Source organism: Phacochoerus africanus, chromosome 15 (genome assembly GCF_016906955.1).
Source record: "Phacochoerus africanus isolate WHEZ1 chromosome 15, ROS_Pafr_v1, whole genome shotgun sequence".
NCBI lineage: Eukaryota > Metazoa > Chordata > Mammalia > Artiodactyla > Suidae > Phacochoerus > Phacochoerus africanus.
Genome location: NC_062558.1, coordinates 23,750,841 through 23,768,882, shown reverse-complemented (window position 1 = coordinate 23,768,882; position 18,042 = coordinate 23,750,841). Strand labels below are relative to the sequence as shown.

General features: G+C 44.7%; 1 pseudogene; it reads right to left on the bottom strand.

The window, feature by feature from the left end:
- Window positions 1-14,919: 14,919 nt before the first annotated feature.
- On the bottom strand, window positions 14,920-16,719 carry LOC125116670 (sec1 family domain-containing protein 1-like; annotated as a pseudogene).
- Between the last annotated feature and the right edge of the window lie 1,323 nt (window positions 16,720-18,042).

Genomic DNA, 18,042 nt, shown 5'->3' with positions numbered 1-18,042 from the left:
GGATTTACATTGAGAGGGAGGACAGCTGACACGTGGATCTTGTGAAATGCACTAAGGGTCTTGTCATTGTGACAAATAATAAACGCAGTGAATGTTAAGGGGACTCTAGCAGCACAAAAGCTACTTAAAATGTCAACAAACATTCCTGTGGGCTCTCCTGGCTGCCATGGCATAAATGTTTTAAGAAGCAATTTCCTACTCCCATTTATAGAACTGGCTGTTGTCTTTTTGTTCTTAAATTTAAATGTCTCATCCGATTACTTTACGGATCTTACAGACCTAAAATTCTGTTTGTCTGAAATCATCTGAGTTATCTTCCTCATCTTGTTGGTAATCACCTGTACCCAGCTGAAATCACTCTCTCAAATCTAGTCTCATTAATCTTGAATTAGTTAGCTATAAGTGGAAATGGCCCTCAAAGCTTGGGGACATCCACTGGGCCCACCCCTAGCATCGTGAGAGCTCCTAAACTCCATTCCTCTGCTCTGTAGTAATAGATAATCTAAGGTTTTACTGAATACTTGATCTTCCAGAAGAGACTACAATTCCCATACTCCCCTGTACCCTCAGTCACATGACTGAGTTCTAGCCAATAGGAGGAAATTACATGTACTACTTCCCTTTTGCCCCTAAAGCCTGCCCTCCTCTCCTCTCCCTTTCTCTGGATGGAAGTGGATGAGTGTGCCGCCATCTTGGACTGGGAGGAGGATGAGGATCTTCCAGGGCTGGTGGAGCAATGATGTAGAACCAGGGAATTATATGGTGGGGTCAGCCTGGTGGTCCATGTGACAGTCCACACCTGGACTATGGATAACAGGAAATTCCTCTTGTTAAGTTGCCTTTTTTTCCGGGTCCCTATCACCACAGCTGGATTTGCCTCCTGAGGGATGCACCTGAGCTCACACCGAAGTCACACAGACTCCTCTCACCCCAGGTCCCTGCTCCCTCAGGGAAGTGGGTGGCTTTCCACCTCCGTGGAGGGAGGGAAGGTCCTGGGTGCAGTGGTCCAAGGATGTTGAAGGAAGCCTGACCTAGTGTCATGGTTTAAGTACCTTTAACCACAGAACTGAGTCCTGTGCCCCTTCTCTTCTTTTCCATCTTTCCTTTCTTTTTTCCTTGCTATGGAAAGACATCAGATAATGTTGGACATTTATAGCGCACAGCCTATGACCGGGCAGGTCTTGTGAATGACCTCGTTGATCCTTGCAACAGTCCTGTGGCACCTCAGTCCACGTTGTACAGATGTGGAAGCTGAGGCTCAGAGAGACCCCCACCCCTTTAACAGTACAGAGCTGGCAAGGAGGCAGGGCATGAGCCCCAGTGGTCTGGCTCCATAGCCCCCAGATTTTCTTCACAGGAAAATCCTCCCAGTGTCCCATGAATGCAGAGGGACCTGGTGTCTGGCCTCTGTTTATGGTGAGTTTCTCTCATAAAATAGGCCCCCAGAACAAGCCACTCAACTCTCAGTTCTCTTTTTTCCCTTTTTTTTTGGGGGTGGGGGTGGGGGTGCACAGGGTAGATGAAAATTCCCAGGCTGGGGATCAAACCCGCACCTGACCCGAGCAGCTCCAGTCAAATTTTTTTTTTGTCTTTTTGTTGTTGTTGTTGTTGTTGTTGTTGTTGTTGTTGCTATTTCTTGGGCCGCTCCCGCGGCATATGGAGGTTCCCAGGCTAGGGGTTGAATCGGAGCTGTAGCCACCGGCCTACACCAGAGCCACAGCAACGCGGGATCCGAGCCGCGTCTGCAACCTACACCACAGCTCACGGCAACGCCAGATCGTTAACCCACTGAGCAAGGGCAGGGACGGAACCCGCAACCTCATGGTTCCTAGTCGGATTCGTTAACCACTGCGCCACGACGGGAACTCCTCCAGTCAAATTTTTAACCCACTGCACCACAGCGGGAACTCCCCCTCTTTTCTCAGATACTACTTCTGGAGGGCTTCTCTTGATCACCCTGCTTGCACAGGAGGTGGGAGACCAACTCACCTCTGAGGGTCTGTCAAAGTGGCTGAGAGATTGTGATGGCCCCACAGCCCTTGGGCAGTGTGTGGTGAAACCGGCCACAGAGGTCAGACCAAACATATCCCACTGCCCAAGGTGGGGAGAGGGGGCCAGGACAGTGTTTAACACCCATCTGGGACCCTAGAGATGGCTCAGGCAGCTCCTCATTTTCTCTTCACTCCCCCACACCCCACTCCGCTGCCCCACCTTAGAGGAGTGAAGGAAGAGCCCTCCAACCCCACCACCAGGGTTCCCAGCCAAGGTGTTAAAGAAAACCTAGAACAAATTAAATGCCCAGCCAGACTGATGCAAACCAAGGGGTAAGGGGATGAGCCTTAACCCATAAGTGATGCCCTTGTGTTCAGGGGTCCGTAGCCATTTCCTCCAGGGTAACGGGGCAATGTCTGCTAAGTGAGGGAGGACAGACCCCCAGTGTCCCAGCAAACCTGACCTTGGCCTCTGCAGGGACCAGAGCAACCTTCTCTGGGGTCCTTCCTCTTCACTCAAATTAATGGTCCTCCACTGGGCAGTGACTCCCACAGTCTTTCAAGAGCTGGAACTGGCAGTTGCTAGATGGGGTTCACAAAAGGACAGTTGTACCCCTGAAGCCCCCCTCCACTCCCCCGCCCCAGGCTCTGTGCCCAGAAGGCTGTGATGGGGCTCTCATCCAGGGTGCTGGGATTCTGGGCTAGACTCACACTGTCACAAAGGCTGTTCAGGATAGAAAGCGCATTAACGGTGGGTCTCAGTCTCAGGTGTGCTAGAAAGTAACATTTAGGGTTGCTTTTCTGTAACCCTATAGATGCAGTTCATTTCTGTTTGAGACTCTGCTTCATGTCTTTGGTGGAGATGTCATCTCAGCCCATTCAGGTCTCCCTTTTCCCTGGTGCTCTGAGTCCTCCAAGGTGAGGTGGGCAACTTCTTATCTCATTTATATCCAAGGCCCTTTAAATACATTGATGTGTTTGGCAAGTTTCCAGACATAGGATTATGAGCTGAATCAAGAAATGCAAGCCCCTCCCTGTCCCCCTGCATCCAGGATGGTCTGGGGGCTGGGCAGCAGCAGCAAACAGGTCACTGTTCCAATGCTGACCTCCGTCCTCCCGACCACTCAGAGTAGACCCCAGGACCTTTTCTCACTCACTGCCTCATCAGCCCAAGTCACCATCTGAGATGCTGACTGGTGTGTGGGGCACCTGATGCTGTGACGTTTCAGGCCAGTAGCACCTGGCTTACTGGGATGTCATCAACCCCTTGAGTCCCTCAGACTTTGATCTTTGCAGGTCTCTGTGACTTTCCTCCCCCTCCCCCAGGGCATCTCCAGGATTGATGTCTCTCTCTCTCTCTTCCCCTTTCACCCCTTCCCAGGAGCCCGGGGGCCACTGGCTGCTCCCGCCCCCTCCAAGGAGGCCTGGGGACCCCATGACTAGAATCATAACTCTGTTTCCATGCTCCCCAAGTAGATTCTCCTTGGCTGCCTGTGAAGCACCCTCTGAGCTGGGGCCTGGGGGCAAGGGGGCAGTTCAGCCCTGGGTGAGATCCTGGGTCAGCACAGTGGTCTCCGGGGCTGGTAATTCCACTGTGAGGAGGTCACTGGTATCCCTGTGATAGGATAGTACTATAAAGAGTTGACAGATGCATTTTGGTCTCGGACCTCTCCCTTACACCCTCCCACCTCCACCTGGTCATTACCCTGGACCCTTCTGCTCCAGGGGAAGTCCAACAGGAGCAATCGAGAATGAAGGAGTAATATTACTGTTTTTCAAGGCGGGGGTTCTTGAATACATGGTCCTGCTCTAACGCGGAGAGGCTTGGGAGACTATTTGAGAGTCAGTTGCTTCCTAGCCCAGAATAGGTCAAGATTTTCTCTGAGTTGGAGAAGATAAAAAAAACCCAGAAGACAGAGGAGAGACATGAGACAGGTCCTTGCACCCAAGAGCTCTCAAAGTCAGCTCTGAGATGGAGCATGCCAGGCACCCCTGATAAATTTGGGATTTGAACATAGAGGAGACGGGTTCTCTTCCTACTTGGGATTCTGGAAGCAGTGACTTCTTAGTGGACCTCACACAGCCAGATAGAGGGCGGAGAGAGAGGACGTGGCAGGTAGGTCAGAGAGGACCCCGAAGAGACCCTTAGGGTCCTCACACCCTAGTATTTGGAGAAGCGTGTGGTACTTCCAGGGTCCCACAGAGGACCAGGTCCTACAGGAAAGAGAGGGGCACCAGGAGAGCTGTGCTGGGTCATGGCATGTGACACCAGACACACTGAGCCACCAGGCAGACCCTGAATGGGGATGTGCATGATCAGCGCAGGAGGTGACACCCGAGAGTCCCACCCTCACACCATGTGAACCAGCTTAGAGGCAGCTGAGAGGAGGGAGAAAAATCCTCAACTGTCTAGAAAAAAATCAACTTCCCTGAATTGATACCATTCACCTGGAATTGAGTCTGTTGTTTTCTGCCATTAGGCAGAGTGAGGGCTCTAGAGAGAAACTATATTTAGTTATAAAAGAATCATGTTATTTTACACACTTGAGTTGATGGCTTAGAAATCTGTGCCATCTGAGCGTGCTTTGGGAGAAACGGTTATGTGCAGCGTAAAAAATGTCAAATTTGCCTTGGAGCCCAGGAGGAACCAAACCAATTTTGTTTTCTTAACTGGGAAGTAGGGTTTTCCCAAAGCTGAGGAGGCTCTTCTGGGTCTGACATCATCCTGAGTCTGGAGGGTGGGTTCGTGGGGACATTCGGTCAGTTCAGGGTGGGCAAAGGGGCTGCTCACCCCAAATCCTGGGAGAAGCTGAGCTGGGAGGAGATGGGCGAAGCAGAGGACAGGTGGAGGGAATAGGAGGAAGAGACAGCTGGGCTGGGAGGAGGAGCTTTGGGTTGGGGACACCACAGGTGTGGTCCCGACCCTTTCCTCAGCCTCCTGACTTGGGGGCAGCTGCCTCCATACAGTCTGGGGAGGAGGGAGAAAGACATCAGACTGATGGAGGGAAAGACAGCAGACCTTCTCCATCAGACTCGTAAAAGGTTTTATAACCCACTGGATCCTTCGTACATTCAAGGGAGTTTTATCATCGTCCACTATGGCCCTGACACTGCTGATAAATGGATAACAGAGATGATCAAGGGTGACAAGGTCCCTGCCCTCTGAGGAAATAGACAAAAATCAATAAAATGAGAAGAGAGCCAAGATGATTTTAGGTAGCGATAACTGCTCCAACAAGAATAAAGACAATGATGAAGCTGAGAATAACGTGGGGACCACTTCCATGGGGCCACAGGAGGTGTCAGAGAAGCAACTCTTGTGCTGAGAATGAAGTGAGAAGCAACCAGCTGTGTCAATGTACAGGAAGAACATTCTAGACAGAAGGAAGAGCAAATGAAAGTTCCAAGTCAGTGTAGAGACTTTGACAGAGAACTCTAGCACCATGAAACCACGTGACCAATGAGCACATCCCATGAGGTCAGATTGGAGCTGGCAGGGGGCAGGAGAGTGTGAGCCTGGGAGAAGGGAACAACTCTCATTGCAGGAAAGGAATGAAGCCCTTCCTAGATCCTTCTCCTTTATCTCACTCATGGAGCAAAAATGTCAACTCTGGGAGATCAGCAACCCTGCCACCTCCATGGCATAGGACTGGAAGGAAGATCGGAGAACATCCTTCCAAGATAGAGCCCCAAACACACTGGGCCCAGATCATAAGAGTACCTTCTGCTGAAGGAGGGCAAGAAACTGCCTCAAAGACCAATTTAGACGACAGAATGTGGATGACATCAGGGGCTCAGGATCACTGTGAAAGCCTCATTCTCAAGACTTAGGGACAACAAAATCCCTCCTCCCTTGGTTAGCAGACATTGAGTACATAGCAGAAGATCCCTCAGAGACGGACAATTGTGTAGAGAGGGACACTCTCTGAGCCACAGGCCCATTAAATAAAGCCTTAAACTGAAGGTGGAATAGGAACATTGAGAAAAATCCTCCAGTAACTTAATCCCCACCATAGATACAGAGTAACACTAGAGGAATTTGGAGGCTGTATTAACTTAGAAACAGCAGCATCCAACTCCAGCTCAACTGTCTAGAATAATACACCCCCACCCCCAAATAAAGACATAAAACAAAAGACACAAATATTTCCAAGTATAAATATCATTATCTCAGTTTCTATTGTCCATTCCCATGTTCAACTTTTAAACCAAATATACAAGACACAGGAAAAGACAAAGGCGGGGCGGGGTGGGGGGACCCACTGTCAAGAGACAAAGCAATCAAAACAAATAGACTTGGATATCACATATGGTGTTAGAATGATCAATCAGTGAATCTAAAACAATTCTGAATGTTAAAGCCTCTAATGGAAAATATGAAAAATGTCCCTGAGCAGATAATAAATTTCAACAGAGAAGTGGAAACTGTAGTATAAGAGAAAATAAATCATAGTAACAGAGATGCAGAGAACTCTTTTCACAGACTCATCTGTAAATTTGATACAAAGCTAAGAACAAAATAAGTAATTATGAATAAATAAGTGGGCAATGAGCAAGCTGAAAAAAACAAAGAAAAAAGTGAACTAGAAGATATCTTTCTCCCAGGCTAATACTCAGCAAACTCTGAATTAAAGGAGGAAGTTTACAGCTATTTTGTGTGTACTGTGCTCAGAGAATTTTTTAAACTGCGAATGGAACAGAGATAAAACATAGCGTAGAGAAATAGAGCAAGGACTTCAGATTCGTCCTGTCTTTGATACAAATGTTGGCTCTGCCACTTCCCAACCATGGGCCTTGGGCAAGTGATTTAAACCTTCTGAGCTTCATTTCCTTTATCTGTAAAGTATAAAATAGTGTCAAGTGGAGATAATCATAGTATAAATCTCAGTGGGGTTTTGGGAGGATTAAGTGACAGATCACAACTCTACCTAACACAGTGCTGAGCACAGAATAGGTGCCTGAGATATGGTGACTCTAGGGGTCCATCAAGGATCCCTCCATCTCTTTCCTTTTGTTTCAGGTCTGACTAAACATCAATCATTTTACATCTTCATAAATAGCCAGAGCCACTGTAGAAATCTAGGGGAACAATATCTTCTGAGGGAACAAAGAAACATATAAAGCAAAAAAGTTTGGCAATTACAAAATTGACAATAGGAGTTCCTGCTGTGGGGCAGTGGGTTAAGAATCCAACTGCAGCAGCTCAGGTTGCTGCAGAGGTGTGGGTTCAATCCCCAGCCTGGCACAGTGGGTTAAAGATCTGGTATTGCCACAGCTGTGGCATAGGTCACAGCTGCAACTCAGCTTCAACCCCTGGCCAGGGAACTTCCATATGCTGTGAGGGTATCCATTTAAAAAAAAAAAAGTGACAATAATGACAGGTAACATGAATTGAGTGCTTACTATCTTCCAGGCTTGGTCCTAAACTCCATATATATACTGACTTATCTCCTCTACTCTATGTGGTGTGTGATTTCATAATTCCAAGTGCACCAATAAAGAGACAGAAGCTGAGAGATTAGGTGACTTTATCAAGGCTATACATCTGGTGAGGGTGGAGACAGCAATTGACCATGGTTGACTCCAGGCCCAGCTCAGCTCAGCTCACCACCATAAGACAGTCCCTCCTAGGGAGGTACAGGGGTCGGGTTTTGTTTTGTTTTGTTTTGTTTTAATTTTATTAAAGGGAGTTCCCATCGTGGCTCAGTGGTTAACAAATCCGACTAGGAACCATGAGGTTGCGAGTTCAATCCCTGGCCTTGCTCAGTGGGTTAAGGATCTGGCATTGCCTTGAGCTGTGGTGTGGGTTGCAGATGAGGCTCAGATCTGGCATTGCTGTGGCTGTGGCATAGGCCGGCGTCTACAGCTCCAATTAGACCCCTAGCCTGGGAACCTCCATATGCCACAGGTGCAGCCCTTAAAAAAAAAAAAAAAGACAAAAAAAATTATTAAAGTACAGCTTATTTACAATGTTGTGTTAATTTCTGAGGTACAACAAGGTAATTTAGTTATACACACACACATATATCCATTCTTTTTCAGATTATTTTCCCATATAGGTTATCACAGAATATTGAGTAGAACTCCCTGTGCTATGCAGCAGGTCCTCATTAACCATCCATACTGTATACAAGAGTGTGCATATGCCAATCCCAAACTCCCAATCCATCCCCCACCCCTCCTTTCCCCTTTGGTAAACTTGTGTTCAAAGTCTGTGAGTTTATTTCTGTTTTGTAAATAAGTTTATTTGTATAATTTTTAAGATTCCACATATAAGTGATATATATTTGTCTTTCTCAGTCTGACTTACTTCACTTATTATGATCATCTCTAGGTCCATCCATGTTGCTTCAATTGGCATCATTTCATTCTTTTATGGCTGAGTAGTAACCCATTATATATATGTACCACATCTCCTTTATCCATTCATCTGTCAATGGACATTTAGGCTGTTTCCATAGCATTGTAAATAGTGATGCAATGAACACTGGGATGGATGTATCTTTTTGAATTATGGTTTTCTCCAGATATATGCCCAAGAGTGGGATTGCTGGGCCATATAGTAATTCTATTTTTAGTGTTTTGAGGAACCTCCATAGTAGCTGTACCAATTTACATTCTCACCAACAGTGTAGAACGTTTCCCTTTTCTCCACACCATCTCCAGCATTTATTATTTGTAGACTTTTTGTTGATGGTCATTCTGACCCATGCAAAGTGATACATTATTGCAGTTGATTTGCATTTCTCTAGCAGCAGTAGCTGGAAGATTGTACCTTCCTAAGAATTTGCCCATTTCTGGGGTTCCCGTCGTGGCGCAGTGGTTAACGAACCCGACTAGGAACCATGAAGTTGCGGGTTCCATCCCTGCCCTTGCTCAGTGGGTTAGAGATCCGGCAACGTGAGCTGTGGTGTAAGTCGCAGACGCGGCTCGGATCCTGCGTTGCTGTGGCTCTGGCGTAGGCCGGTGGCTACAGCTCCAATTCAACCCCTAGCCTGGGAACTTCCATATGCCTCAGGAGTGGCCCAAGAGATGGCAAAAAAAAGCCAAAAAAAAAAGAAGATTTGCCCATTTCTTCTAGGTTGTCCATTTCCTTGGCATATAGTTCCTTGGAGTAGTCTCTTATGATCCTTTGTATTTCCATGGTGTCAGTTGTAATTTCTCCTTTTTCATTTTGAATTTTATTGATTTGAGCCCTCTCCCTTTTTTTCTTGATAAACGTGACTAAAAGTTTATCAATTTTGTTTATATTTTCAGAAAACCAGCTTTTAGTCTAATTGATCTGTTTTTTAGAAAAAAATTTTTTTTGGTCTTTTTGTCTTTTTAAGGCTGCACCCACAGCATATGGAGGTTCTCAGGCTAGAGGTCTAATCAGAGCTACAGCTGCTGGCCTACTCCACACCCACAGCAATGCCAGATCTGAGCCACGTCTGTGACCTACACCACAGCTCGTGGCAATGCTGGATGCTTAACCCACTGAGCAAGGCCAGGAATTAAACCCACAACCTCATGGTTCCTAGTCGGATTAATTTCTGCTGCACCATGATGGGAACTGTGATCTTTTGGGTTTTTTTAAATGATTTTCCTTTTTTCCATCACAGCTAGTTTACAGTGTTTTGTCAATTTTCTACTATACAGCGAGGTGACCCAGTCACACATACATTCTTTTTCTCACATTATCATGCTCCAGCATAAGTGACAAGATATAGTTCCCAGTGCCATACAGCAGGATCTCATTGCTTATCCATTCCAAATACAATAGTTTGCATCTATTAACCCCAAATTCCCATTCACTATTTCATTTATTTCTGCTCTGATCTTTATGATTTCTTTCCTTCTACTAACTTTGGATTTTGTTTATTCTTTTTCTAATTTCTGTAGCTGTAAGGTTAGGTTATTTATTTGAAATTTTTTCTTGTTTCCTGAGGCAAGATTGTATTGCTATAAACTAGAACAGTTTTCGCTGCATCCTATGGGTTTTGGATCATTATGTTTTCATTTTCATTCATCTCTAGGTATTTTTTATTTCCCCTTTGATTTCTTCTATGATCCATTGGTTGTTTAGTGCCATATTGTTTAGTCTCCACATTTTTTTGCAGTTTTTTTTTTTGTAATTGATTTCTAGTCCAATAGCATTGTAGTCAGAAAAGATGTTTGATATGATTTGGATTTTCTTAAATTTACTGAGGCTTGATTTGTGGCCTAGTATGTGATTTATCCTGGAGAATGTTCCATGTGCACTTGAGAAGGAGGTGTATTCCACTGCTTTTGAGTGGAATGTTCTATAAATATCAATTAAGTCTGATATAATGTGTCATTTAAGGCCTTTTTTTCCTTACTGATTTTCTGTCTGGATGATCTGTCCATCGCTGTAAGTGGGTTGTCAAAGTCCCCTGCTATTATTGTGTTACTGTCAAGTTCTCCTTTGATGACTCTTAGCATTTGCCTTATATATTGTGATGCTCCTATGTTGGACGCATATATATATTTACAATTGTTATATCTTCTCCTTGAATTGATCCTTTGATCGTAACATAGTGTCATTCTTTGTCTCTTGTAAGACAGCATATATATGGGTCTTGTTTTTATATCCATTCAGCCAGTCTTTTGGTTGGAGCATTTAATCCATTTACATTTAAGGTAATTATCTATATCTATATCTATATCTATAGATATACATAGATATTCTTACTGCAATTTTGTTTATTGTTTTGGATTTGTTTTTGTAGGTCTTTATAGTCTTCTCTTCCTCTTACATTCTCTTCTCTTGTGGTTTGATGACTATATTGAGCATTGTGTTTGGATCACTTTATCTTTTGTGTGTGTGTATCTAATATAGATTTTTGGCTTGTGGTTATCATGAGATAGATAGATAGATAGATAGATAGATAGATAGATAGATAGATAGATAGATGATTGTTTTAAGTTTCTGGTCTCTTGCAAATGCATCTCCAGGATTCTGCATTTGTACTCTCCTCTTCTCATGACTGCTAGTTTTGATATTATACTTGTGTGTGGATGATTTCCTACCTTCACTATATATTTGCCTTTACCAGTGAGCCTATTCATAATTCTTATTTCCAGTTGTGGCTTTTTCTTTTCCACCTAGATAAGTTTCTTTATTATTTGTATAAAGCTGATTTGGTGGTGATGAATTCTTTTAGCTTCTGCTTGTCTGTAAAGCTTTTGATTTCTCCATCAAATCTGAACAAGAGCCTTGCTGGGTAGAGTATTTTGGTTGGAAGTTTTTCCCTTTCATCATTTTAAATATATCATGCCACTCCCTTCTGGACTTCAGAGTTTCTGCTGAAAAATCAGCTGATAGCCTTAAGGGGATTCCCTTGGAGGTTTTTATTATTTGTCTTTTTGTTTTTTGGCTGCATCTGCAATATGTGGAAATTCTCAGGCCAGGCATCAAACCTACACCACAGCAGTGACCCAAGCCACAGCAGTGACAATTGTCAGATCCTTAACCTATTGAGCCACCAAGGATGTCCCCCATGTATGCTATTTCTTGCTTTTTTCCTTGTTGCTTTTAATATTTTCTCTTTGTCTTTAATTTGGGTCAGTGTGATTAATATGTGTTTCATTGTGCTCCTCCTTGGGTTTATGCTGTGTAGGAATCTGCACTTCCTGGACTTGAGGAAGTGCAGACTTCCTTTTTTTCCATATTAGGGAAATTTTTCTTTTCCATATTAGGGAAATTTTCAGCTATTATCTCTTCAAATATTTTCTCCAGCACTTTCTCTCTCTTCTTCTTCTGGTCCCCCTATAATGTGAATGCTGGTGTGTCTAATGTTGTCCCAGAGGTCTCAGACTACCCTCATTTTTTTCATTCTTTTTTCTTTATTCTTTTCCATGGCAGTAATTTCCAACAATCTGTCTTCCATCTCACTTACTTGTTCTTCCACCTCATGTATTCTACTATTGAATCATTCTATGGTATTTTTCATTTAAGTTATTGTATTATTCACCTGTTTGTTTTTTCTTTAAATCTTCTAGCTATTTGTTAAACATTTCTTGTAATTTCTTGTTCTGTGCCTCCATTTTTTTTTTCCAAGATCTCGTATCATCTTTATCATTACTCTGAATTCTTTTTCAGGTAAGTTGCCCATCTCCACTTCACTCAGTTTTTCTTCTGGGATTTTGCATTGTTCCTTCATCTGAAACATATTTTTCTGCCATCTCAGGTACGGGGTTCTCTTCTTCCAGGAGAATCCACGAAGGCTGTAGTGGATATACACAAAGAACATGGCAGTGCTGAAATATGTAAGGCTTTTTGCACCCTTGATGGGCTGAAATATAAGAAGACAGAGGGAAAATGCCCTCTGATTTTGGAAATTATTAAGAACATCTGAATGGTGATATGTTTTTCCATGTCACCTTCCCTTGAAAGAGGAAATTTCTGTATACAAAACATAATAGAAAGGGGGAAAAAAAGTAAATTGAAGTAGATGTTGCCTTTTGACATTTCTCAAGAAACAAGCTTTGTGAAGCTGAAATGGCAGTGATGTTTTAATATTATACACACAAACAGTGTATGAGTATGTGATGCTGTTTGAATCCTCAAAAATGTCATAATTTAAATTCAGTGATGAAACTTGGGCTGACTATACATACATTAGGCCTGGGATTAGGAGCTCTGAGGAAGCCTGCTATAAACAGGGCAGTGGAGCTGAAATTGTTTTGATGTTTATCAATCCCCTTTATGTTTCCAATGTATGTTTTGCTGCAATTGACTTCTCAGCAAGAATAACTCACTGAAGAAATCAGCCTCCCACTCGGTGTGGGGGCCCTTGGACACACACCAGGGTCCTGTGTCCTCACTGCTCACAAATGTTCAGAGCAGAACTAGGAGCCAGGAGTGTCAGTGAACCAGACATCATCAGCGTACCTTGCACAGGACCATCTTTGCAGGTGGCGTCTTCTTGCTGCTCTTCCACCATGGGGTCAGATATTTATAGCACTTGAGTAGATAGTGGACAAAGTCATTCATCCTTCATGGAGTCTGAGGGCATAGAGGGAACATCACCTGGAGATTAAAACATGCATGGAGCCACTGAATTATGGGCAGTGTCATCAGACCCTGTAGCAAGTGATAGCAGTGCTTTGCCTTAGGTTCCATCAATTACTTCAGAGAGCCCCCGCTACCCTATGTGCTCCCTCCCTCTCCCTCTCTCTCCCTCTCTCTCTCCCAACCCTACACCTGTCCAGGTACAGACAGTGTGGATACAGACAGATAGGCATCCTGGCCAGTACTGTGGGGGGACCCTCCTAGTGGTTCTCAACAAGGAACCAGGGGGAGAGGGGAGCTGGTTGTGAGAGAGATGGGAGAAGAGCAGACACAGGGTGAGCAGTCTTGGATGGGGTATGTGCACAGGAGCAAATAATTCCCCGATTAGGCTGTTTACACAGTTTCATACTCTGGGCCAAAAATGCCTTCATCCACTCAGGCTGTTTCCAGTGATCTCTCATAGAGGAGTTGGGAGCCCCTCTGAACACATGTGTCTGCATCACATCTGGGTGGATTTAACTCAGCACCCTCCATGGAAATTTCCACTCATCCCATCTCTGAGGACATTCTCTGAGACCTCTCAAGCTGCTGGGCCAGAGAGATGGCTCAGGAGAGCACCTGGCCCAGATGAGAAGGGACCCCTCAGGCAGGTAACCCATAGCTCTAAGCTGGGAAGCAAGGTTTCAGGGGCACACCTGCCACTTGGCTTCTAATTGACAGGAGCAGGGTCAGAGGAATGGTGGCCTCCCCAGCACAGCCCAGGTGGGGTTTATCTGAATTTTAGAAAATTACGTATACTTTTTTTCTTTTTTATGATTTTTATTTTTCCATTACAATTGATCTAAACATACACTTTTTTTTTTCATCTGCTCCCCAGAGAGCTGAGCACCATGACTGGGGTTGTCTTGTTGCCTGTGATGCTCTGACTTTGGAAATGCTCTTCCCCAAGCCACTCCCTTTCTCCAGGGGAACAGGAAAAACATAAGATCTGACTGTAAAATGCTTGAGTAGAGAAGAAGCCAATTTCAAGGTGTTTATAAGAACACAAGGTGGGGAAGATGTGGTTTCCCAAAGCAAAACTAGGATTTGTGTTAGAGGGAACGAATGACACTCAAAACAGAAGATGTGCCATATAGGCCACTTGTGTCCCCAGCGATGGCTTCCACTTGACCGAGGACAGAGGTTGACACAGGCCCATGAGGGCACGTGAACTTGCCTCTTGGCATCCCTGAGTACGACCCTTAGAAAGCAGCTCTGAGCTCTGGTCCTGTCTGGCTCAGGATGGCCCATGCTGAGGAACATGTGACAGAGGTGCCCCCACACATGGTGATCCCCTTGTTAAATCACAAAGGATATTAAGATGCCAACATGCCTGGAGGTGTCCTGGGGACAGGAGGAATCAAAGATGGAAATCACTAGATTCAGGTCCAGAATTAATTTTGGCATGACAGCACCCACGGTTAGGAGAACTCATTTAAGCTGAACAGAAGAGTTCCCACTGTGGCTCAGTGGGTTAATGATCCAGCTTGTCTCTGTGGCATTGCTGGTTCAATCCCCACCTGGCACAGTGGGTTAAGAGCCAGCAGTTGTCCCAGCTGTGGTGTAGGTCACAGATGTGGCTTGGGTTCAATCCCTGGCCCAGGAAACTTCCATATGCTGTGGGAATGCTGTGTGGCCGAAAGAGAAAAATTTTTTTAAAAAGCTGAACAGAAATCAAAATGTGACCTGCCAGGAAGGGAGTAAAAAACCTAATGACAAGGTGGAAGCAGGGGCAGATACACTGGGTCTCCTGCATCAAAGCGAGTATAACTTACAAACTCTGGTTGGCTGGGCAGGGCCTGCATGGAGGCAGACAGGGACAGTGAAATCTGGGAGCTCTTCCTATCTAGTTAAACTCTGAGCATCTCCTTTTCATCAAAGTTGTGACAGCTGTTTTATGAACTATGCAGCCTTAAAAAGTCAGCTGCAGCCACAGAAAATGTGTTTGCCTTGTTCCCTCTTTCTGTTGTCAACAAGCTTTTGATATTCAATGTAGTTGCCGTCTCCCAACACAAAAAAATTGCTTCTGGGAATAGATTTTTGCTCCTTGGAACTGAGCTGTCATCGCCTCACAGCATTTGGGATCAAAACATCTGTAGTCATCAGTTTCAGGGTTTGACTTCATCTCCATGAAGACCAGTAGATGTAGCCGTTTCAGTACCGGGTTCATCCTCCTCTCCCATCACAAACTGTGATCCTGTATTCAGGACTTGGGGTAGTGTTGCAAGAGCTGGCAGGAGCTGAGGCCAGGCTGGTAAAAGCCTTCCACTGTTTGATACATCTCAAGGGATTAAGGTTGCATCCTGTGTCAGTTAAACCTTCTTGGTATGTATAGCTACATATCAGACTCAGAAACTGCTTGCTGCGTGCTTACATCATAGATAAGAAATGGCCTCACTTTATCTTCTGGTGTTTCTGCATCAAGGTCTGATATGGTGTCTAAAAGAGATTTATCCAGAATTGTTTTGCTCACTGTTGTCTCTTTATATTCAAAACACAGATCCACTCTTCTGGCCTTTATAAGACAGCAAAGCAACATTTTATGGAGATCAATAAGTCTTTTTCTTCCCCCACAAGGAGTTCTGGCAAAGAATCAACAGCTGATGTTAGCTGAGCAGTACCATCAGAAAGCGTGGTCTTGGCCCCTTCATCTTCCACTTCTCATCCCATAAAGCTTTTTTCTAAGTCATTTGACCTCCTCTTCCTGTGCTCAGTTCTTGTTGAACTGATTCCAAAACTTCTGGAAGTGGAAATTTTCCTTTGTGTTTCTACCAAAATTTATCAACTGGAGTTAAAACATAAGAATTCTTGTTTTTTCTCTAGATCAAACTAGCACCAGCCATAGAATTATTCACTCCTGAAGATGCTTCCAAGATTAACTCTCTTTAAGTGGAAATCCAGTATGTCAGGCACCAAGGACTTATATGTCCAAATATGGTGTAAAGGAGTCCCCAAATCCGGAGTTCCCATCATGGCGCAGTGGTTAACGAATCCGACTAGGAACCATGAGGTTGCGGGTTCGATCCCTGCCCTTGCTCAGTGGGTTAACGATCCGGCGTTGCCGTGAGCTCTGGTGTAGGTCGCAGACGTGGCTCGGATACCTCGTTGCTGTGGCTCCGGCGTAGGCTGGCAGCTACAGCTCCGATTCGACCCCTAGCCTGGGAACCTCCATATGCCGCAGGAGCGGCCCAAAGAAATAGCAAAAAAAAAAAAAAAAAAAAAAAAAGGAGTCCCCAAACCTATGTTTCTGTCAACAGGATCAAAGAAGGGGAGAAACATCCAGCTCCCAATGCATCATCTGTAGAAAGGTCATTTCCTGTATCTCTTAGACATTCCCAAAATTTCTTAGCTGGTTTCACTGCTACTATTCCTGTTGCTGTTCCTGTTGAATATCTGATTATAGGAACAGTACCTGGTGTAAACCAAAAAGCAGAAGAGGCTGTGACCAGCCGTGTCCATAACAGTTTCCATTTCCCAGTCTGTGATATCTGGATAGTCAAGAGCACAATCTAAAGCACTTCCTTTTTCGATTGCATAATACAGGAATATCATTGTTCAAAGGAATACACTTGAGATACCGATCAAAAATTTTGACTACGTGTGTTACTGCATAACTGTGGCTTCTGCATCTGCAATATCTTCCAGTTTGCTTCTTGACATAGCATAAATAAAATCTAAATAAAGAGGAATTCCGGTTGTGGCTCAGCGGTAATGAATGAAACAGACTAGTATCCATGAGGATGTGGGTTTTTTCCCTGGCTCTCCTCAGTGAGTTAAGTATCTGGCACCGCTTCAAGCTGTGGTGTAGGTCACAGATGTAGCCTGGATCTAGTGTGGCTGTGGCTGTGGCCGTGGCGTAGGCCAGAAGCCGCAGCTCAGATTTGACTCCTAGCCTGGAAATCTCCACGTGTTGTGGCTACAGCCATAAAAATAAATAAATAAATAAAATCCAAATAATAGGATTCATAGGGTTGACTTCAGAAACCTAGGGTACTAGTTTACTATAAAAGGATACAACTCAGGAACAGCCAGATGGAGGAGATGGATAGGGCAAGGTGGGAGTTAGGGGCACCGGCTTCCATGCCCTCTCCAAGCATGACATTTTGTAACCAAGCAGGACCCTCTGGGGTCTTCCAGGAATAGACTCTGCCCCCACCTACGTCTTCCATCTGCCTTTTGTCTGTAAAAAAAAAAAAGAAAAAACTTTAGGGAGTTCCAGTTGTGCCTCAGCAGAAATGAATCTGACTAGCATCCATGAGGACACAGGTACGATCCCTGGCGCCACTCAGTGGGTTAAGGATCTGGCGCTGCCGAGGTCACAGACGCAGCTTGGATCCCGCGTTACTGTGACTGTGGTGTAAGCCAGAAGCTGCAGCTCCGATTAGACCCCTAGGCTGGAAACTTCCATATGCCATGGGTACAGCCCTAAAAAACAAAAACAAAAACAAAAAAACTTCAAAGAATAATTTCAATCAGAGAAAATGCAGAAAGAAAGATAAAATAATAATAGTTTAGCTATTCAACAAAGTCAAGGACTTTTAGTTCTTCCTCAAGGGCTATAGATAATATTCTGAGTCATGTCTTTGGAGCTGTTTTGTAGGAGCTGAAGCCCTCACTGGGTGGAAGAAGTCAACTGGATGCTGCCCACAGGCACACAGACCCCAGACTGGTTGGAACCAAAAGGCTGATGACACTGACTCCCAATGACCTCACCAGCCACCAATCAGAAAAAGCCCTCGAGCTGACCACACCCTGCTTCTTGACACTGTAAGACTCCTCACTACCCACTCCTCACTACTACGTGGTTTTGACGGTACTAGACTACTGTGGCCTCCTTTGCCTGGCAAAGCAATAAAGCTGTTCTTTTCTACTTTAGCCGGAACTCTGTCTCCACATTTCTATTTGGTACCAGTGGACAGAGGCCAAGTTGCAGAACAATCTCCCCTAATCCCCACACATCCACCAACCCTGAAGCTCCCACGAAACTTTACTTCTTTC